Here is a 23,804-nt window from a genome sequence, read left to right as displayed (position 1 = left end):
CTTTCTCCCCTTTGGGACCCCAGGCAGAGTAGGACCAGCTCTTAAAATGTCCTCACTGACAGCATCACAAAACATCATTTGTGGCTGGAATGGAAAAGACCTCTTTAAGCAGCCAACTCTACTAGTGAAGTACTTTTAGAAGACTTTTTCTGTGGCAAGGGTGGGAATTGGAGGGGATAGGGTATGTGTGTGTGTGTGTGTGTGTGTGTGTGTGTGTGTGTGTGTGTGTAAGTACCAAATGATGTGTGTCATTTGATGGTATGACTTAAGGCTGGCCTTATATATAGGTAAAATGAATAGCTTCTTGTTTGGTATGATTTGAGGGCCCTTTTTGCCCAATAGTATTTTGCCCTTCTATGGGCCTATAAAGTTACTTGAAATCCTACCCTTAGATTTGCATTCCTTTGTGTTAAGGTCAGTCAACAAGCATTTATTAAGTGCCTATTAAGTGCCAGGCATCATGCTAAGTGCTGAGGATATAGGGCAAAGCCAAAACAGAACAAAACAAAAAAAGTCCCTGCTCTCAGCATTGTTGACTCCAGGACTCTTTTTTAGAAATGAAAATAACCCTGAAAGGACACTTTAAAGGAGGTTTCCTACATTGGATGGGAAGTTAGACTACATGATCTCTAAGGTTCCTTTAAACTAGGATCATAGGTTCTTAGATCTAGAATTGAAAGGGAGAACAGAAATCATCAAGCCTAATGTCTTCATTTTATAGACAAGGAAACTGGCACAAAGAAGTTATTTGCCCAGGGCCATACAGGTAATAAGTAGTGGAGCTGGCATTCAAATTCAGGTCCTATGACTCCATTTTCAGTGCTCTTTCTACTGAACTATTATGCCTCCTCTCAGATGAAAGGATTATATAGTTCTTTTGAGGACATACTACAGTATTATTCATCATTAACACCTTAGGCAGCATTTGTTTGTGAGGTTGCTTCATCTTAAGCAAAGGAAGAGGAATAGGTTTGTGGCATGAACTATTCATTGAGGGGAAGGCTAAGTGTGAGGGTTCCAGGAAGCCTGAGGTATTGGGTACCTATATTATATGTTGATACTGGGAGAGGGAAGTGAGGCACAGAAGCAGGGGATGCAGGACCCACAAGCTTATTCAACTTATTTTTTTATCTCATTTTATTTCTATATGGGCCATTCTTTTTTCAAGAAAAGTATTTATGGCCCCATTAAGGGTAATCAGTCTAAGTAGTAGTACCATGGACAGTGCTATGTAGCACATAGATGTTCACTGGCCCTTATTTGTTGGGGATGGGGCTGCCAGAGAGTTGAGATGTGTTTTCTAAGTAAGCTCTAGGTTTGGTTGGTGACAGTTGTATCAGCCACTGAATCGATACTGTTTGCAGGTCAATAAAGAATTTACATGAAAGCAAAGGGAATCAATCAATTTGGAGCTTAATATCAGTACCCCTCAGTCCTAAACTGCTTCTGATCCTTTGCCTCTGTACCACTGGCCTCATGGAGGTGCTACCAGTTTCCAAGCACAATGATAGCTCTCTCTCTCTCTCTCTCTCTCTCTCTCTCTCCCCCCCCCCCAAAGCTGCTATATTCTTTGAACAATAGTGGTTATATATCCTTGAATCTGGAGTTGAAAAGATCCAAGTTCAAATCTTGCCCTAGAAACTTACTAGCTCTATGACCCTGGGCAAGTTATTTTACTTCCCTCACCCTGAGTTTCCTAATCTGAGGATAATAACTCCTCACTTTCAGAGTTTTTGTGAAGATAAAATAAGAGAATATTTGTAAAGCACTACAAAATGCTATAATAACGATAATATTGCTTCCTTTCACCCTTGGGTTGGGCCACTCTAGACCCACGGAAAGAGGTAACTTTTTGAAGTGCCCATTAGACTTTTCTTGGCTCACTCCTATTCTTTTAATATCAAGTTCATATAGAAAGGGAGCAAGTTTAGGCTTTGAATGATCTCTAATAATATCATTAATAGTTGCATAGATGCTCTATTTGTCTCTCTTTGATTCTGACCCCCAAGCTTCTATTAAGGGGAAAAAAATTTCCTATCCATTTCAGTGGTTTGGCTTCCCTTCCCTCCTGCTCTCACCTATCTCTTTCCATGTCTCTTTCCAAACTCACCTCTCCCTCTCTCTCTGACTCTCTCTTGTTCTCTCTTTCTCCTTTTCTCTCTTTCTGGAAACTTAATAACCAAGGAGGCTGTGAATTGATGATTATCAAATTTCTACAATAACAGCTTAAGTAGCAAAGACATAAAAGTAAACAAGGAAACCAAACTTACCCAATGCCATCGAACAAGGGGAAAAACAAGAAGTGAAAGCATTGACTGGCAAACAGAAAAACCACTTCTCCCTCAAGGGATGAATATAGAGTGAATGAAAGATGTAATTAATTGGGTTGATGTTCCTTACTTGTTCCAGGGTCTGAAGATCACTATCTTGCTTCTCTTGTTTCACGCATAGTTAGCAACTGTAGAACAGTCTCACTTTGGATCTTCGTGTAATTAATTGACTCCACCATCTTCTACTCCTGGCCATTACTGTTCCATAATCTATGATCTGGAATGGAGTCCTGGGGCTACCCATCCTGTGCCTTCATCAGTTCTGTATGTCATACCCTTTGCCTCTACTGTCTCCCTTGCTTTTTCCCAGAATTATCTTCAAAGTCACATGTAAGACCATCAGTACTTGGGAACTTTAGGTAGTCTTCTGGGCTCACTAGCAGATACCTTATTTGTAGGTAGATGCCTCAGTTACCACATTTCTATGGCAATGACTATATGGGTAGGACATATATTATCTGTGAGATTTTGGGAAAGTGACTGAAGCTTTTTGTACTTAAGTTTCCTTTTTTAAAGATGGAGTTAATCATGGTTATTCTCCCTGTTTAATAGGGTTAGGTTGAGCTTCAAATGAAATAAAATATGAAAGCACTTACAAACTATATTTATACATGTAAAAAGTATATTATTATCAAAACAAGGGTATATTACAGTTCATTATATTAGAATGTAAGTTCATTGAAGTCAGGGACTGTTTTGTTTTGGTACTCCAATGGCTTGCATGATAGGAACATAATAAATATTTGTGGAGTTGAATTAAATAACCCATTGAGTGTTTATAGTCCTTTGCAGTTTATAAGACACATTTGCATGCATCACTTCATTTGATCCTCATTACATCCTTGTCAGGTAGGCAGGGATAACCATTGGATAAATAATTTGCACCAGGTTTTAGGATAAGAGGATCATAGATTTGGAGCAGGAAGGGACCTTCGAGGCCATCTAATCCAACCTCTACATTCTGCAAATGTGGAAAATAGAACCCAGAGAGGTTAAGTAACTGAAGCAAGGTGACAAAGCTAGTGAATGTCAGAACCAAGAATGTCAAAACCTGGTCTCCTGACTCTAAATCCAATGAAAACCAGGGTATTAGTGATTATTGTTATAATTCTAAATGATTTAAATTCTTTGCACAGTACCAAACACTGTAGGTGTGATACCAGAAGTGCTCTCTATATTTAGGTATAGCTTCACAGAGCCTTCTCCCTCTCTCTCTCTCTCTCTCTCTCTCTCTCTCTCTCTCTCTCTCTCTCTCTCTCTCTCTCTCTCTCTCTCTCTCTCTCTGTATTCAGGGCAGATGCTTTTTTTCTTGCTTTGTTTCTAATAGCAGTAATGATAGCCATATCATGATTTGTCTGCTGGGAAGCTGCCAGATTTTAAATCCCACTTCCTAGCCCTCTTAGTCTCTCTGTTCCTGTCTGAACTCTCCAAAGAGGCTTGTCAGTGAGGATTGTGATCAAGCTGTTTGTACTACTCTGCTGTCCTTTCATTGTTGATGTGCTTGTGACTGTTCCAGGAATCTCTACCTGGTGCAAGCTTGAAAGTAACTTTGGCAGTTCACTTAATGCTCAGACTTCCAGTCTCTCTCTCTGTCTCTCTCTCTCTGTCTCTCTGTCTCTCTGTCTCTGTCTGTCTGTCTGTCTGTCTGTCTCTCTCTCTCTCTCTCTCTCTCTCTCTCTCTCTCTCTCTCGTCTCTACTCTTTCTCTCTGTCTCTTTCTGTCTCTCTTTCTCTGTCTCTCTGTCTTTGTCTCTGTCTCTCTGTCTCTCTCTCTGTTTAAATTTTTAAGTGAGACTTCTTTGGGAGGCCATCTGGATTGGTGGAAAAACTGTTACATTAAGAGTTAGGATTTCTGGGTTCTAGTTTTCCCCCTACTGGTAGCTGGAGACATAATCTTGGTGATGTCATAGGATTAAGAATTTTTACAAATTCACAGGTGCTTTAGCCAATCCTGTGGGTTGAGAACCTATAGGTGACAGGTGGATATAGGATGAGAGTTAGGGGAGTAGAGAGGCTACAGATTTGTTGCAAGGGTTTCAAATCAATTTATGCACTAAGCACTGTCATTTTAATATTCCTTTAGCTCCAACAAAATATGCAGTGTGAATTTACCCATGAAATTTTTTTGTGCTAAAAAGAGGAAAGGTTCCATACATGAGTAACTGTAATTGGCCACTTTACATGATATGTGCATTGGAGAGATGAAAAACAAAATGCTAAGTGAGATCTGATGGGGAATGAAGGAATACTTTACATTTGTGTAGAATCCTTGAATTTCAGGTCAGGAAGGGGCCTTATAGATCATTTAGTCCAGTCTTTCATTTTGCAGATGAAGAATTTGAACCTCAGAAAAGTGAAGTGACTTGTCTCAGGTGATACGGATATAATTACCACAGTAAGGATTTGAAGACCATTTTTCTCACTCCACATTAAGCACTTGCCCTACCATACTTCATAACTGTTTTGAGCCTCAGTTCTTTCCTCTGTAAAATGGAAATAACAATGCCTGCCCTGCCTATTTCACCAAGGTCTTAGGAGAATCTCATGAGAAAAAAGATAAGAAAGTATTCACCACACAGTTAGTAGACATGTGACCTTGAACAAATCACTTTCATTCTCTGGGATTCATTTTCCTCATCTGTACAATGAAGGGGTAAATTAGATGACCTCTGAGTCTTCTTCTAGTTCTAACATTTTAAGATTTCATCTAGATATAGATTCCCTGATTCTACCCTTCATCTCAGTTAATAATGATCTTTCCTCTTACATCTCCCTTAGAACTTTGTGTCATATCAGTCAAATGTAATTTTTGTGTGATATAGTGAATTATGGTTATCAGTATATGTGTGTGTGTGTGTGTGTGTGTGTGTGTGTGTGTGTGTGTATATATATATATATATATATATATATATATTGTCTTCTTATCAAACTGTTAACTTCATATGGGCAGGGAGTATGTCATATATTGATGTCAATTCCATATGGGCAGGGAAAATGTCTTATCAAATGCAGTAAAGCACTTTGCAAACCTTGAAGTATTATATAAATACTAGTTATTGCTATTATTATCTAAACTTTGTATCTATCCTAGCAGCCTTTACAATGTTTCTCAGACAGCAGGTGCTCAAATATTTGTTGAATTGAATTATGTAAAATAGAATCCATCTTTCCATTGGGGAATGGCTAAACAAATTGTGATACATAAATGTGATGGGATATTTCTTTGCCACAAGAAACAATGACTATGGGGAATTCAGAGAAGCAGGGGAAGACATGTAATGTAGTGAAGTAAGCAGAACCGGGAAACAATATACACAATGACTACAACTATACAAATGGGAAAAAAAGAAGAAAAAACCACAAAACTGACACTGTATAATTTTGATGAAGAAATTTGGGCTTGGAGAAGAATTTTTTTTTATTAAAATGCACCTCCTTTCCTTCATTATTGAGGTGGGAGATTATAGGTGTGGAGTACCTACTGTATTTACCATCAGATATAGTCAATGAATTAGTTAATTTTGATGAACTTTTTTTTTAAACCTTTGTTTTAAGGGATGGCTCACTAGGTAGGGGAGGGAGGAGAGATATATTTGAAAATGTGATGTAAGAACAAAAGATATAGGTAAAAATAAGAAATAATGGTCAGCTTCCACAGTTTCCCCAACTGTCATTCAGGAATGAAAAGTGCTTATGTATTATTTTTGATAATGCTTTTACAATGCTTGTCAGTGAATCTTCTGCTTGTTTTTTGTAAGATGAAAGATCCATGGTGACATGCATAAAACATTTCAAAATCACCTAAATATGATGCTATGAGTGCTGAGGAAAATTACAGGCATACATTTAAGATGCCATTTTTATAAGCCCTGAGACTTTTTTGGTACTCTGAAGAAATTACATATTTCATAACGGCTTTACATTGTGTATAAACCATATCCATTCATCACCATGTAACTAGTAAAAAGGAAAATGTTCCAGGGCCCTGGCATGCAAAATCTTTTTGCAAACTATTTTTGCATCTTCCTTTTCTATCTCCCAGTCTTTCTTCTCTTCTTTTATGTTTATAGGCAGTAAGTGGGTTAATAAAAACTACCTCCTCTGGATTCACTAAATTACACCTGAACTTAATCATTAAATGGAAGTTTGCTTGGAGACTCATAAAACAGAGGGAGAAGGAGCAAACTGGCATTTAGAGTTAGCAACAAACATCCTGCACTGAGAAAGGAAGAACTGACCTCACTTTCACCCAAAGCTCAAATGAGCCTTTGAACTGACCTTGTTTTGAGGACCCTGTTACACCCATAACATTTAGGTCCTGCCTGCTATTTGTTGTGTTATAGCTGTTGTTTTATAGGGATCCCCCCCATGGAGGCATCAGCATGTGGCAAGGAAATTGTTCTATTTGTGTTTTTAACAGAGAAGGGCTAAAACTTGTGTCTATTTGAGCAAACTTTTCTGATGTACTTTGGCTGAGCCAAGGGCTTTGAATGATGTGTGGAAATCAGATAATGGAGATTGTCCTACTATTCCTTAAAAGTGATCTTCAAAGACAGGGAAAATGAGTTCTAGATAGAAATATTTACAGCTATGCCACATGGCATGTTAAGAGTCAGGGGGCATGGGGTTTGAGTCATAACATCACAGATTCAGAGGCAGAAGAGTCCTTGGAGGCCATCTAATTCAACCCCCATCCCCATCCCAATTCATTTTACATTGATAGAAACAGGTCCAGAGAGGTTAATTGACCTTCTTCACATCCTCCAGGTAGTGTCAAAGATGGGATTTAAAGCCAGCTCTTGTGACTTCGGTGCCAGGGATTTTCCCCTTCTGCCATACCCTGGCATTGCTACCACTAACTCGTGTGGTATTGGGAAAGTCATAGAAATTTGCAGTTCTCCATCCTACTGGGCTGCAGGTTCATAGGATCATACATTAAGAGCCAAAAAAGATGTTAGAAGCCTTCTAGTCTAACTCCTACCCTTTCAGGATGAGGAACTAAGGGTCAAAGAAGTTACATTACTTGCCCACAGTAAGTAGCAGAATGTCAATCTCCAAGTAAAGTTCATTGCCCACCTCTCAGATAGTAAATTCTCTGAAGGAAGCACCATGACGGATTTATCTTGGTAACCCACAATTCCTAGCGTATTATATTATATGTAGTAGTAAGTGCTAGTTGAAAAGATGGCCTGTCTCACTAGCTTATTGTTTCATTTTATAGAGATCCTTGCATGGAGGCATCAGCATGTGGCAAGGAAATTGTTCTATTCATGTTTCTAGCAGAGAGAGGCTAAAACTCAAGTGTCTTTTGAGCAAACGTTTTTAATGCAGTTTGGCTGAGCCAAGATTCTTCACAATTTATGGGAAAATGGCACACATGTATGTATGTATTTTATGTATATGTGTATATACACATGATCTATATCTATATCTACATCTATCTATCTAGTCTCCCTTACTGAAGCAGAAAGTGCAAAGGTTGTTAATGGTCCTTGTCTCACTGATTGGCATAGGAGGTTTGATCTGTTTCACTTCTGACCTTGATCTATTTGTCCCTCTTTAGAGCACCTAGTAACAGCCTGCTCCCTCAAACTCACCATATTAATGCTGAACTTTGTGCAGGCATTTGATTTGCTTGTCCACTGAAGCTCAGAACACCCGAGCTTAAGACAGCCACTAGCCTCTGTTTGGATTACAGGTATGCACCACCATAGCTGATTTGACAACTCCCTGGAAAAAAGCCTGAGTTTGCTACAATATAAAACATTAAATGCCAAGTCAATTTTCCTTTTACCGATACCTTCACATCATTAGAAAGTTACATCTTTAGTGAATTATTTAGGGTACCCGTTGATTTAAAAAAATCAGCTATACAGAAATATAGAAAACCATATATGCAACAAAGACAAATTAGAGGATGGTTTATAAAAGATACCATCATAAGATTACTATGAATAGATGACCTCCTAAGTCATTTAAGATATAATTTACTAAAATCTGATTAACATGATTTTTCAAGAACACATTTTTTAAGTTAAGCAAGACACATCAGGAGTCCACTAACTTGTACTTGTGTGGTTCCAAGTGTTAATAAAACTACCCCAGTTGGCCAATTCATAATTATAAAATAGTCTAGTCAACTGGAGAGGGTAATTTCTTGTGGTTTCTGACTCACGTGATAGATAAAATTGGATGATCCCACTGGACAATTGGGAATTTGCCGTTTAGCTATAGCAGTGTTCTTTATTTTTGGAGTTTGAAAGGATATTGTTGTAGTCGTCGTCGTCGTCGTCGTCGTAGTAGTAGTAGTAGTAGTAGTAGTAGTAGTAGTAGTAGTAGTAGTAGTAGATGACTACCTCTGAAAACTTCTCCAACTGGCTTGCAAGTGTGGGAAATTGCTCAGACTGGTGTAGGTTGTTTACACCACTGGCAGAAGCGGAGAGTCAAATCATAATAGACTCCATTACCTAGGACAGAGTCTTATAGACATTGGAACATATGGGGGAAAGTGGCAGACTTGGGAGTTGGGACCCCTGAATTCAAATCCAAGTATGATTCTTATTATCTCTGTGACTACTGGAAAGTTGCTTAAATGCTCTGAGCCTCAGTTTCCTTATTTGTAAAATGGGGATAATAATGCTTGTATTAACCATTTTGCATGTTGTGGTGAGTATTCTCTCTAAATCTGGCTTCAATATGGTAAACCTTCGAGAGTAGGTGGCCACCAACCTAAGACAGGTAAAGTGGTTCAGGCTTGACACGGGGCAGATCAAAGCTTCTGTGCCAATCAACAGTGGTATTGGGCATGTGAGGGGCTGCTAGGTGACATGGGGAGATTCAGTTTCACACAGAAAAAGAGCTTGATGGGAGACTAATATGCTTGTTATCTGGGGACTAGTCTAGGTAAATTTGAAGAGGCTTATCAACAGAGGAATAGGCACAAGTAATGAATATTTTTGATTATAGCAAGTCATCAAATTATCCACTAAGGTGTGATGGGTTTGTAATCTAGGTTCATGGAGGAAGTTCCAGGTTGGCTGCAGGGTTAGAAACTTTTTAGTCACTGCAACTCGTAAGGGCCCTCCTCCAGGTAGTTGAGGGGTTGTGATCTGCTTTGGTGGTAGCTCTCACAAGGATGAATTGAAGAATTGAAAATAAACCTGGGATTACTATTTAACTTTTCACATCCAGGCATTTTGTCTTCAGGTACTATCATTCTAATGCAAATTCCTCAAGATTCAAGTTAGATCTTTCATGCTCCTCACAGTGCTTAGCATAGTGCCTTGCAATAGTCAACAAATATCAATCGAAAGAATAGGTGTTCAGTAAATATTTGCTGAATGAATGAATGAAAGAAAATCCTCTTGGGATTCAGTGAACATTTAGTCAACGCATATCATATGGAAGGTACCCTACAAGATATTGAGGGTATAAGGATGAAAAAAAAGACAGTCCCTGTCTCCAAAGAACTTCTAATCTAAGGCAAAATATGAGGAAGTATGACACATGATAGAATTTGATATTTGTGCAAAGGTGAAACCTAGATAAAGCAATCTGGGAAAATTGAAGGAAAGAGAGTAAGCATCATAGTGTAGTGGAAGGGGTGATAAATTTGGAGTCAAAGGATCTGGATTTGCCTCCCAACACTGTTGCTAGTTACTACTTAGGTGATTTCAACATTGTCACTTTTGTTTTGAGGGGAGGCAAAGTTTTATTTATTATTACTTTTTTGTGGGGGGGGGGTGGGGGTGGGGGTGGGGAGGAAACTGGGGTAGGAAAGTAGTTTGGGCCTCCTGTGATGAAGGCCTCATCTGGCTCAAACCAAAGTCATTCTCAGCTTTGATCTGGTCTGGACCTGATGTGGTGTTTGGATGCTTATGCTTGGGTGCTTATGTTTGGGTGCTTGTACTTGGACCCCAATTTCTCCCTAGCCTCAGAAACCCTGTCCCTGACAGTTTCTCCCCAGCCCAAGGGCCCTGTGCCTAGCAATTACTCATGAGTGGGCCCCAGCAAGACCCTTATCTCTCTCCCTGGTACAGTTCCAAACAGCACCTGAAGGATTTATTAGTTTAAACTGGCTTTGCACTGGGTCATAAAGATATTCTTACCCACTACTATACTATCCTACCACCCTATCTCATTATCTACATCCTGGGCTCCTCATTAACTGCATTCTAGACTTAAGACATATGTATACTCCCTACATCTATCTTGTCAAACAAAACATTGATTGGTGGCAGACTGGACAACTCTCAGTTACCCTGAACTCTGGTTGACTTAGTGATGTAGCAGGCCTAAAACCACACCTCCATGTGGCCCCCCCTTGTGGGCTTTTCCTAGTGAACTCTGGGTAAAACGCCTGGGCGTTAGGTACAAGAAGTGCATGTTCTTTTAAGAACTGACCACTCCTTAACCACTCCCTAATCCCACCCTGAATCACCTAGTTAGCATATTTGGCACATGTTTTATTGTATTTTATCCTATATAAACTTTAACTGTACCTCTCTAAGGTTGCAGGAATCCTTAAGAATCCTTGCACACTGAAAAGCGTAACAATAAATTTTCCCACCTTGACTTAAAGAATGCTTGAGTCAGTGAATTCATTCCAGATGACCCATCCTGTATTCAGGTCTTTGAGGTGTCACAACCTCTCAACCTCTCACACTGCAACAGACCTAACTTTGGGGTTAGCAATGCCCCACCTTGGCATCTATTCCAGGGTGCCCTCTGCCTCCGCCTTTTTCTTTCATTGGGGCCTTCCTCAGGTGGAGGACTGCTAGGCCCAAGGGGTCGCCAAGGTGGGTGACAAGATTGCCTTTTCTGAGCACTTGTTCCCTACATTTCCTGGGGTGAAGGCATCAGGGCCTTGGCTGCCCTCATCCTCCAGGGCTATAGTGAACTGGGCTCTCTCGGTAGTCATCTCCGCGAGCATCCAGGACTCGCATAAGGAACCTTCGCTCTTGCCTGAGTCTCCCTGTGATTCTCTGCACCTGGTGAAATCTGTTCAAGACCTGCTCATTGAACAGCTCTATCTCCCGGCAGTGCCCGCCCAGTGCCTGGTCCTGGCGGCGGCTCAGCTCTCTAGCGGAGTCGCCTGCCCTGGGCCTCCTCCTCCTTTCCCTCCTGCTCCAGAAGCCCTGACCCACCCAGGGCTCCCCTCAAGAACTCCACCTCCGTCTCCAGCTCCGACTCCAGGACGTGGCCGCCAAAGAGCAGTCGCAGCGCCCGCTCCGAACCGGGCGGTGCCGAAAGCTCCGCGAAGCCCACGCCAGCCGTGGCGCCGCCCTGCGGAAGGCCCGGGCGCCCCGCGGCTGTCCCTCGGTAGGACTCAGACCTCCCCCCCCCTCTTCTTGGAGCAGCCTTTTTTTTTTTTTTTCCCAATTGTAAGTTAGGATAGCATGAAGGAGCCACTGCTTTCCGACACTTCACAGAAGTCACAAGTAAAAGCTCCGTGATATCGACGAGCAAAATCTTCACAAACACCGCAGCAAAGACCCGAGGGAATGGAAGGTGCAGACAGAGAAGCCTTAGAGCTTCAGGGGGGACTCAAGTGTAGGTGGGCTTCTCCGTGTCAGACACTGGAGAGGTGACTTTTGAAATGTCACTTCATTTCTCTGCACCTGAGTTTTCTCATTTGTAAAATGAGGAGGATTGGATTGGATGTCATGGGAGGTCCCTTCTAGCACTAAATCATTAACCTGTTCTCACTGGGGGATCAGCAAAGGCTTCAAAGGACCTTAGATTAAGAGGCGGAAGGGATTTCTGATGTCTTCTAGTCCACTCCCTTCACTTTCCAGGTGAGGAGCTGAGGCCTAGAGAGGTGAATTGATTTGCACAGGTCACACAGCTGGATCAATAATTGAGCTGGGATTCACACTTAGGTTCTCTGACTCAAAATCCAGTACTCCATTCATCATGCTATGCGGCCTCATGTATACAGGTAAGTAACCACAGAACAAGTGCAAAGTAATTTCAAGTGGCAGTGAGAACTAATGATTTAAGGGCATCAAGAAAGACCTTATCAGGGTTGTGTCATGGACCCCATGGCAGTCTGCTGAAAACTATGGACCCCTTCTTAGAATAATGTTCTTAAATGCATGAGGTAGAATGCATAGGATTATAAAGGAAACCAACTATATTGAATTTCAAAATATTTTTTGAAAAAGTTAATAAGCCCTAGGCTAAGAACCCCTGCCTTAGGTATTAATGACAATTGAGGTTTGTTCAACTTATCTGGAATTTAAAACAATAATGGAGAAACAACTGACCTGGGCCTTGAAGGAAGCAAATGATTTCAACAAAGATGATGGAGTGCCTTCCAGGTATGGGGGTGGAGCTGTGTGAATACATGGAGGTGGGAAACTGTAGGATGAAAATGTAAGCCTTTTTTTTTTTTTTTGCAGAATTGCTCTTTCTTCTAACACTGTTTCCTCTGATGTAGAGATTGGAGAGCATGAAACATTTGTTCAGCTGTGGGCTGCCTGATTCAAAGGCACTTGGATTGTCTTCAAGCATAAGACAATTCATTTGTGTCAGGTTGCAATTGGGATCTGTGGCACATATAGCATTTGAGCGATTTCATTCTTCTTCCCCATCACAGGTTGTTTTCTTTCTCTATTCTGTTCTTTTTCCTGGGGAGAAATCAAACAGCAGTGATCCAATGAATAATTGCTAGGAAGGCAGCCACCTAGGACTGAGAGGATCTTAGGCTTTTCTGATTCTTGTCATTGCTAGTATTTAATATTTATAGGTTGTTCACGGTACAATTCAATCAGTATTTATTTGGTACCTCCTATATAGCAGCCTTGTGGTAGGTGCTGTAGGGTAGTGGTGTCAAACATAAAGAGAAATGGGGTGGGGGGCACTGATCCAAACATAAAGATCTCTGATGATTGATATTGACTTAGAAAACCACATATTAACATTATCTATGTTTTATTGTATTTTTTGTTAACTGTTTTTCAGTTGCATTTTAATCTGGTTCAGCAGCACTTAGGAGTGTTGCCTGGCCTGAGATGCATGACATCTCTACTGTGGGGGATATACAAAATGACCAAATTATGTGATCCTGATGATGATGGTGATGATGATGATAATAATAACAGCCAATGTTAATATAATGCCTACTATGTTCCAGGTGCTGTTCTTAGTGCTTTACAATTTAGAGAAGCACTTAACATAGTGTCTGGCACACGGTAACGGCCGTAAAAGTTTTAGCCATTATTATTACACTTGTAAATCACAGATTCAGACTAAAAAACACCATAAGATCAGAGCAAAGGGATATATTCACTGGGTTGTGGTAGAGACAGATGGACTGTACTTGCATCAGTTAATTTTTAAAATGACTAGATGTTAATGCCCTCCAATAGCATCTCATATTCTTGGGAAGTGCTAGGTAAACACAACAAATTCTCTCCAAGTGCCTTTCTTCTACACTCCATGAGGCCATCACCCTTCTGCCTGCCTACATCTTTCTAACATTACTCTTCACTTCAGCAGTTTCCTAATCAATTGCTTCTCAATGTTACAGCTTATCACCAGCTAACTTCATTTTTTCCTAAGATATTTAAGGAAGATGGAAGCATAGAGAGGTAACAGAAGATAAAAGCTTTTCACAGTGCTATAAAAATGGTATCAGCAGTCCTAAAGCTTACAAGGAATTGAGGCTGATGAGGCCAACCAAAAAAAATTTTTTTTTAAAAAAAGCTATATTGGGGAAAAGAGAGGAATCAGCAAGGGATAAAACCATCAGTTGGGTTAGATGGATTATTTAGAACTGATAACAAAGGGAAGGCAGAGCTGTTCAAGGATTATTTTTCTTCTGTCTTCTCTGCCAAGGAGAATGACTTGGCACTGGGAAGAAACAGAATTAAATTTGCTAAAAGGAAGTTAATGGTCAAGATAAATAAGGAGATAATAAGAGAGGAACTAAGGTAGTGAGGTAGTACAGTGGATAGAGAGCTGGGCCTCAGGTCAAGAAGAGTCATCTTCCTGAGTTCAAATCTAGCCTCAGACACTTACTAGCTTTGTGACCCTGGGTGAGTGACTTAACCCTGTTTGTCTTAGCTTTTCATCTGTAAAATGAACTAGAGAAGGAAATGACAAACTAGTCTGATATCTTTTCCAAGAAAACCCCAAATGGGGTCAGGAAGAGTCAGACAGGACTGAACTACAACAAAGAGAGGAACTATTTTCCCTTGATGAAATCAAGTCATCTGATATAGATTAGCTACCTTGTCAGGGACTGAGAAACCTGGCAGATGTTATCGCTAGTCTAATATCAGTGACTTTTGAAAGATTGTGAAAAATGGAAAAAAGAACCACAGTGCTGGAGATAGGTAAAGGCAGCTATATTCAAAAAGCTATAAAATAGAATCTATAAATTCTAGGCCAATAAACTTGACTTTGGCTTCCTAGAAAAATTCTAGAATGGGTCCTTGAGATTATGGCTAGTGAACATCTAGCAAAAGAAGCAATAAGTGCAAAGAGACAGCACTGTTTTGTCAAGGACAGGTCATATGAGACTAATATAATTTGATTTTTTGACAAAATTGCTAACTGGCAAGTCAGGGTAATGCTGCACAGACCATTTCTTGATGGGTATATCATTGGGCTTAATCTGATAAATTGATATTCAGCAGTATAAAATGTAAAATATTGCCCTTAGGTTAAAAAAATCAATTTCACAAGTACATGATCAGAGAGGTATGGTTAGTAGTTTCTCTGCAACAGATCTAGGTCTTTTTAGTTTTCTGTAAGTCCAGTATGAGTCAGAAATATAATGTGGCATCATGAAATTTTGGGGGGAATTAAGAAAGACCTAGTTTCCAGGAATAAGGAGCTGATAGACTCATGTATTCTGCCCTGGCCAAACCACATATGGAATGCTGTTCCCAGTTCTGCATACCAAAGTTTAAGAGAGACTTTGGTAACGTGGAGAGATTCCATTGAGAGCAACCAAGATGTTGAAATGGTAGTCATCTACTTCTCACTGAAACTTGGTCTTCTAGGAGCTGACACAAACAGTACTCCTGCCCCTGGGATAACTAAACTCTATACAAATTTCATAAATTTTAGTTGTTCAAGGGTTAAGACCCTAAAGTCGCAATCAAATCATTAGATCAGTGGGCTATTGGCTAAAGATTCTTCAAATGAAGTGCATGGCCATCATTTGTGGGACACAACCCCTGTGCCTAAGCTTCATCCCTCCCTCCCTAGTCAGATATCCTTCAGCACTCAGAAACACACAAATTATCTTGGCTTATTGTTCATCTTAATAACAACCCACTCAAGATGGTGGCAAGTTTAAATAGCACTTTAAAGTTTACAAAGCACTCTCCTTATCACCTTAGAAGATAAGTAATCCAAGCATTATTAGCCCTATTTTTATTTTTATTTTTTACGAGGCAGTTGGGGTTAAGTGACTTGCCCAGAGTCACTTAAGTGTTATGTGTCTGACACTGGATTTGAACTCAGGTCCTCCTGACTCCAGAGCCGTTGCTCTATCTGCTGTGCCACTTAGCTGCCCTGATTAGCCCCATTTTTAAAATGAGAAAATAGAAGAAGAGCTTAAATGACATATCCTGAGACACCCAGATGGTAAGTCTGTCTGTACTAAAATCCAGGTTCCTGACTCCTGTGCTTTTTCCATTCCATCATACTCTCTCTACTTCATCACCCCTTAGCAAGAAGTCCAAAATTACAAATCATGGTTTATATGCCAACTCACCAAAGCATCAAGGTCCAGTGATGACTAATGGATAGGATCTTATGGCCTCTGACATGGATAAGCTCAAGAGAAGAGAGACAGGCTCAGAAAGTTTTACAGGGTACAAGGATGCAAAAATCACCACTGTATAACTCTTTCGGTATACTCTATGCCCAAGACTTGTTACTGTTTTTGTTCTTGTTCAGTTGTTTCAATCGTATCTGACTCTTTTGATCCCATTTGGGATTTTCTTGGCAAAGATACTGGAGTGGTTTGCCATTTCCTTCTCTAGTTCATTTTACAGATGAGGAACTGAGACAAAAAGCTAAATGACTTGCCTAGCATTGCACAGCTAGTGAGCATCTGAGGCTACATTCAAACTCAGGAAGATGAGTCTTCTGGACTTTAGGCCTGGCCTTCTATCCACTGTGCCACCTAGCTTCCCTGTGCCACCCAGCTGCTCTAAGACTTGAAGCCACTTTAAATAAAGCTCTAAAGACTGAGACTCCACCCCCCCCCCATACAGATACAGCAATGGGGAACTTAAATACAGGCATTCAGAGAAAGTCCTACTACTATACTCCTGAGCTACATTGCTGCCTGTCTCTGCTGTTCATTCTTCTGTCAAAATATTTCGTGGTGTAGTGACAGTAGAAAGGCCAGCCTAGGGCACACCAGTCCAACGACTTAGACCATCTCTGCATTTATAAACTGACTGTAGGCATCCACAGAGTGGAAGTGTTTCCCTCATTACAGCTATTGGCAACAACTTCGGCCTTCCAGTTGACTCAATTTCACTGCCTCATTGATTCCAATAACACAAAAGAAAGCATGAAAGAGGGTTTAGAATATTTTTTTCTCTTATTAACCACATTGTACAAAAGAAAATACCCTCATTTCCTCTAGAATATTTGCTCTATTTCTGGTAACTAGAAAGGAATTTTTAAAAATATGGAATAAAGGATAACAATTTTAAGCCTTATAGTACCTTTTAATCCAAAATCCAATCTGAGAGGGAAAAATCTTCTGTGCAACATGATCCTGTGTTTATTCCACGTGCATACATCTCATATATAAACACAGTTATGTGTGCTTATATTTATGTCTATATGTACATATAAATATATATGTAGCAAACATAATGAAAAAAATCTATATAATATATTGCAACAAGGCTATGGATAATCCAGAATGCCAGTCATGATGTATGGTATCTGTCAGATCATCCTCAGATTCAAAAATGGATTTTATATTAAAAATACAGATGCTACAAGAGCTTATAGACTATAATTGTATTTTAGCAGCCATCAAGATAAAATGTGATTCATACTTTGGTCTCAGAAAATGTGTAGTTTGCTTTAATAGTAAATATCTATTATTTTACTTAAAATACAACTGAAAGTTATCCAAAGTAATCAGGTGATCATTTATTGTTCCACAAGCAGGTCAGCATCAGCAAACAGATCTATATTCCCCAAATTTTCAGATAAGACCAGGAAAAGGATAAGACATTCAGTTAGAGGGGCTACCCTGTATGATAGATGCTAATGAGAATATAGATTACCTGACTACCTGAAAGTGCCACAGAAGTTGTACATCCTACATTTTAATTTGGAGATGGTTTTCTGAAGAGATTGTGATCCTATTTTATATATTAACAGGAATCAATCCCCCTAAGCAAAAGATATATGAATTAGGATCACAGAATTTTAGTATTGGAAGGGGCCTCAATATCTACCCAATCTAACCCTACTCAACAGGAATTCCCATTCAACATTACCAACTAGGAGTCACCCTACCTCCATTTGAGGGGGAGTCACCACTTTTCCAAAGCATTCCATTTCACTTTTGGACAGCTCTGATTGTTAGAATTTTTTTTCTTTTTGCTCTTTCCCCCTTATATCAAGCCTATATTTTCCTCTTTAAAACTTTCAACCATTACTCTAGGCTCTGCCTCTGGATCAAATTAAGGTCAAGACTAATTCCTCTTTCAAGAGACAGTTCTTCAAATCCTTGGCCATAGCTATCATGTCTTCCTTGCATCTTTTCTTTTATAGGCTAAACATTTCTTATTATTTCAGCCAATCACTCTGTGCCATTTTAAGTGGCTTAGGGTCTTAGGGCAGCTAGGTGGCACAACGAATAGAGTGCCAGGTTTGAAGTCAAGAAGACTCATCTTCTTGAGTTGAAATCTAGACTCACTCACTAGCTGTGTGACCCTGGGCAAGTCATTAGTCTTGTTTGCCTCAGTTCTCATCTGTAAAATGAACTGGAGAAGGAAGTGGTAAACCACTCCAGAACCTTTGCCAAGAAAACCCTAAATGAGGTCACAAGAGTCAGATATGACTGAAATGACTGAACAAGAACAAAAACAGTAACAAGTCTTAGGCATAGAGTATACCAAAAGAGTTACACAGTGGTGATTTTTGCATCCTTGTACCCTGTAAAACTTTCTGAGCCTGTCTCTCTTCTCTTGAGCTTATCTATGTCAGAGGTCATGAGATCCTATCCATTAGTTATCACTGGATCTTGATACATTGATGAGTTGGCATATAAACCATGATTTGTAATTTTGGACTTCTTGCTAAGGGGTGATATAGCAGAGAGAGTATGATGGAATGGAAAGAGCATTGGAGTCAGGAATCTGGATTTCAGTACAGGCAGACTTACTTTCTGGGTGCCCAGGATGTGTCACTTAAGCTCTACTTCTATTTCCTCATCTTTAAAATGGGGCTAATAATGCTTGGATTACATATCTCATAGGATGATGAGGAGAGTGCTTTGTAAACTTTAAAGTGCTATTTAAACTTGCCACCATCTTGAGTAGGTTGTTATTAAGATGAACAATAAGCCAAGATAATTTGTGTGTTTCTGAGTGCTGGAGGATATCTGACTAGGGAGGGAGGGATGAAGTTTAGGCACAGGGGCTGTGTCCCACAAATGATGGCCATGCACTTCATTTGAAGAATCTTTTGCCAATAGCCCACCAATCTAATGATTTGATTCAGACTTTAGGGTCTTAACCCTTGGACATCTAAAATTTATGAGCTTTGGGAGGAGTTTAGTTATTCCAAGGGCAGGAGTACTGTCTGAAGCCAAGTGAACTTGTGTCAGCTCCTGGAGAACCAAGTTTCAATGAGAAGTAGATGGCTACCATTTCCTTCTTCTGTATTCCCAGGGAGTATGTGTTGCTATGTCTTCATGATCCTTACCCTGAGCTCTGCAGTTGAAATTGCTTCTGACAGTGATTATTTTCATACTCCTGACCTGGTTAGCAAGAAGCAGGAATCTACAATGGCAACCAAGTGGGAAAGAAAGAAAAACCAAATTACAATGAAATTTGATATTGTTGGTTCTTTCAAGCAGGACTCACTCTTTAACATCCTTCACCTTTAATATTTCAGAAACATTTAAAAAGTAAACTCTGGTCATTTTCAGCAAGCATAGGTAAGCCTGACAAATGCCGTATGTTCCTGGGCTGTATGATAGAAAATGTGAATGTAATATCATTCTCCCCATTTCTAGGAGAGGGAACAAGAAAATCTAATTTCCTCTGCAGAAAGACATGCTATAAGGGGGCAGGTAGGTGGTGCAGCGGAAAGAGCACCGGTCCTGAAGTCAGAAGAACCTGAGTTCAAATCCGGCCTCAGACCAAACACTTGACACTTACTAGCTGTATGACCCTGGGCAAGTCACTTAATCCCAATTGCCTAAAAAAACCCTAAAACCCCAAAACAGAAAGACATGCCATTGTTGATAATACTTTGGCCAGAGTTATCTAGTGGGAAAATAGTATCTGGACATAAAAGAATGACTAGATGCAACTTTTATAGCACTGGAACCTGTTTTTGATTTTCTGCATTAGATTATCCAATTAGAAAAGCTACAGAACAGTAGAAGAGATACTCTGGAAATTAACCAGACAATTACCCAGTTTTACAACTAATCACGTCAGCACTTTTCAACCTTTTGGGAGTTGCAAACATCCTATTATTATGTACTGGATTTTTGAGACCGTTGTTTTGGCTATCAGTAAACAGATCAAGGATGAGCCAGCCTTCAATGTGACTGAGCTTTATTGCTGTACTGTAGAAATCACTGTGGCCTGTAACTGCAAAACTTTAGAAATGGAAAAAAATGAACAAAAAATACTGCCAAATTTTTTGATAGTTCAAAGGTTTGTGACTTCCTTGCTATGGGAACATTTTGTAATGAAGCAGACAGTCACCCCTCTGTACCTGAGAAGACAGTTTCAGGAGTTTCTCTTTCTAAAATAATTGGTCACCTCATAGTTGACTCTTTGGTTTTGAACCTTTCTCAGCATAGCTAGTAGGTTGGCCCTTGGAATACAGGCATGAAGTTCATTGCTGTGGCCATACTTACAGTTTTCTAGGTTGCTAGGATCTACAGGGTTTGTGTTTTGCCCTCATAACTTTAAAGAGTCTAAAGTCTGCTCTACATACTATATGATACGTGACCATGATGAGACATCACAGGAGGATTTTAATGTAGAACAATACAATCCAAAGGAATTAAAATCACTGTCAAATTGTAATGCCTCTAATGTATTTGTAAAATAGATACATCTTTTCTGTCTTCTCATATGTGTTTGCTATTTGTTTCTATTCAATGCAACAAGCATTGATTAAACACCTACTGTATATACAAGACATTGTACTGTGTTCAGAATATAAAGACATAAGCTAAACAGTTCCTGATCTCAAGGAAGGTGATATTCTACTTAGGGACTCAACATGTATAGAAATGCATATAGTACAGTGAAAACTGAATTGGGGTAATGCACTGCATTTGTAGATTTGAAGAGGTAGAAATAAGAAGAGTTCACATTCTAGGAACGAAGGGTGGATTGTGTGAGTACATTAATATGTAGAGCTCTAGGAACAACTAGTTGGTTAGTCTGGCTAGAATGTAGAATTTATGAAGTGAAGTTATATAAAACCAAGCTGCAAAGTTAGATAGAAATCAGATTGTCCATGGTCTTAAACACCAAGCCAAGAATTTTGGATTAACATTTTTTATAGGTTATACATGTGCAATCATGTTAAACATATTTCCACATTTGTCATGTTGTGAAAGAAGAAACAGAACAAAAGGGGAAAAACCATACACACAAAAAAACCCAAAACCAGAAACAGTGAAAATACTATCTACATTCAGACTTTATAGTTCTTTCTCTGGATATGGATAGAATTTTCCATCATGAGTCTTTTGGAATTGTCTGAGAAGAGCTAAGTCAATCATAGTTGATCTAAGTTATCATAGTTGACCATCACACAATGTTGCTGTTACTGTTTGTGATGTTCTCCTGATTCTACTCACTTCATTCAGCCATCAATTCATATAAGTCTTTCCGGGTTTTTTCTTTTTCTTTTTGAAATCTACCTGCATGTCATTTCTTATAGCACAGTAGTATTCCATTACATTCATATACCACAACTTGTTTATCCATTCCCCAACTGATGGGGCATTCCCTCAATTTCCAATTCTTTGCAGAAAAAAAAGAGCTGCTATAAATATTTTTGTACATGTAGGTCCATTCCCCTTTTTAATGTGTACTAACATTTTACCAACAATGAGGAACCTCTGAAGTTTTTGCAGCATGGGAGTGACAAGGTTACACACTTGTGCCTTAGGCAGATGATTTTGAATGGAGAAGGGAAAGACTAGAATTAGGGAGAACAATTATGAGGTAGTTAGAATGGGTCAAGAGTGGTGATGAGGGCCTGAACTAAGGTGGTAGTTTTATGAGTTAAAAGAAGGGGACATGTAGAAGATGTTCTGGAGGGAGAATGGACAAGACTTGGCAACTAATTAGGCATGGTTGGGGGGAGGGAAGAGAGAGAGAGAGAAGGAGATAAAGAAAAGTATTCCAGGTATGACTCTGACTGATTAGGAGGATTGTGGTTTCCTTAACAAAAATGACTATGTTGGAAGAAGGGTAAGTTTAGGGAGCAATATAATAAATTCTTTTTTGAACATTTTGAGTTTGAGATGCCTATGGAACATTCAGGAGGAGATATCCAACAGGCAGTTGGTGATACAAGGGTATATATATGCATGTTTTATACTTGTTTATTATACTATATCTGTGATTTCATTGATGTGAATATTCTGTCCAGCAATACAGATCACAGTGTATTAATGCCTTCCTATCCTGGGTGACTCTTGTCCATGAACTAACATAAGGTCACTCCTTATGATGGGTTTCTCCCCAATATTCTGGTTACCTTCCCTGTGTTTTGCTTTTTGGAATGAAAATATTAATGGTGCACAGAGGCTGTTAATGCTTCATTATTTTCACATGTCTTTTTCATAATACACTTCTTTGATGCCAACCTTTATTCTGCTTCTCCTTTATACATACATGTTTAGGGGGCATCTAGGTGACCCAGTGGTTAGAGCACCAGCCCTGAGTTCAAATCTGGCCTCAGACACATAACTCTCACTAGCTGTGTGACCCTGGGCAAGTCACTTAACCCCAACTGCCTAAAAAATTTTATATATATATATATATATATTGTGTCTCAGCTTATTCACAGCCACCTTATGCCTATCCATTGTCCTCTGGGTGACACTTATTTTCATTACTTTAGAGATTGTAGTTTTTTCATGACTCGTAGTCATACAACAATATTGGAAGAATACTAGTATAAAAAAGGTGGAGGAAATCCAGAATTGCCCACTTTTAGGTAACTTGACTCTTCCCTTTCTCTTTCACTACCCATAACCAATTAGTGCTAAATTCTGACAGTTCTATCCCTATAATGCATCTGATATCTGTTTCTAATCACTATTACAGGCTATTGCCCTAGCTCATCCTATCACCTCTCAGTGGTGCAGTGGATAGAGTGCAGAATCAGTCAGATATGAATTCAAACACTTACTAGCACTGAGTAAGTCACAACCTCTGTCTACTTCAGTTTCCCCAACTATAAAATGGGGATACTCATAATACCCACCTCCCAGAATTATTGTAAAGATCAAAATGAGGTAGTATTTGAAATGCACCTAGCGCAGTGGCGCACGGGAGGCACTTTAAAAAATTGGTCCTAGGCAGCTAAGTGGCACAGTGGATGGAGCATGCCCCTGGAGTCAGGAGGACCTGAGTTCAAATCCAGCCTCAGACACATAACACTTACTAGCTGTGTGAATCTGGGCAAGTCACTTACTCCCAATTGCCTCACAAAAAAAAAATTGGTCCCTTCCCCCTCCTTTTCTTTTGAAGAGGAATCCCTCCAGATGTTTCTGTTCATGGGTGACATTGTCTTGATTGCCTTGAGCTTTGAAATATTGCAGCACTTTCTAGATAAGATCTATAACCACTCAAAAGAGTCTGGCTTAGTTATCTGGAGAAGAAGGCAAGAAGGCTTAAAAAATGAACTTATCACTAGACTATAGGCAAATAATGCGGATGGTGATAATAATAATTACTGAGCTTTATTTATAGCATTGCAAACAGATAGGTGGCACAGTGGATAGTGCTAGGCTTGGAGTCAGGAACACTCATCTTCCTGAGTTCAAATCTGGCCTCGCATATTTACTAGTTTTGTGACCCTGGGCAAGTCACTTAACTCTGCCTTAGTTTCCTCATCTGTAAAATGAACTGGAGAGGGACATGGCAAACCATTCCAATATCTTTGTTAAGAAAACCTCAAAAGGAGTCATGAAGAGTTGGACGAGACCAAAAATGACTGAACAACAAAAGTTTACAAGGTATTTTACATCCATTATTATCTCATTTGA

General features: G+C 39.6%; 1 pseudogene; it reads right to left on the bottom strand.

Moving 5' to 3' along the window:
• Positions 1–9,715: 9,715 nt before the first annotated feature.
• The window catches only part of LOC110223894 (TCF3 fusion partner-like), a 33,511-nt pseudogene continuing 19,422 nt past the window's right edge, over positions 9,716–23,804 (bottom strand).

Source organism: Phascolarctos cinereus, unplaced genomic scaffold (assembly GCF_003287225.1).
Source record: "Phascolarctos cinereus isolate Bilbo 61053 unplaced genomic scaffold, phaCin_HiC Scaffold_1;HRSCAF=81, whole genome shotgun sequence".
NCBI classification, from domain to species: Eukaryota; Metazoa; Chordata; class Mammalia; order Diprotodontia; family Phascolarctidae; genus Phascolarctos; species Phascolarctos cinereus.
The sequence above is the reverse complement of the archived record's forward strand: the minus strand, read 5'-3'. Positions and strand labels throughout refer to the sequence as shown.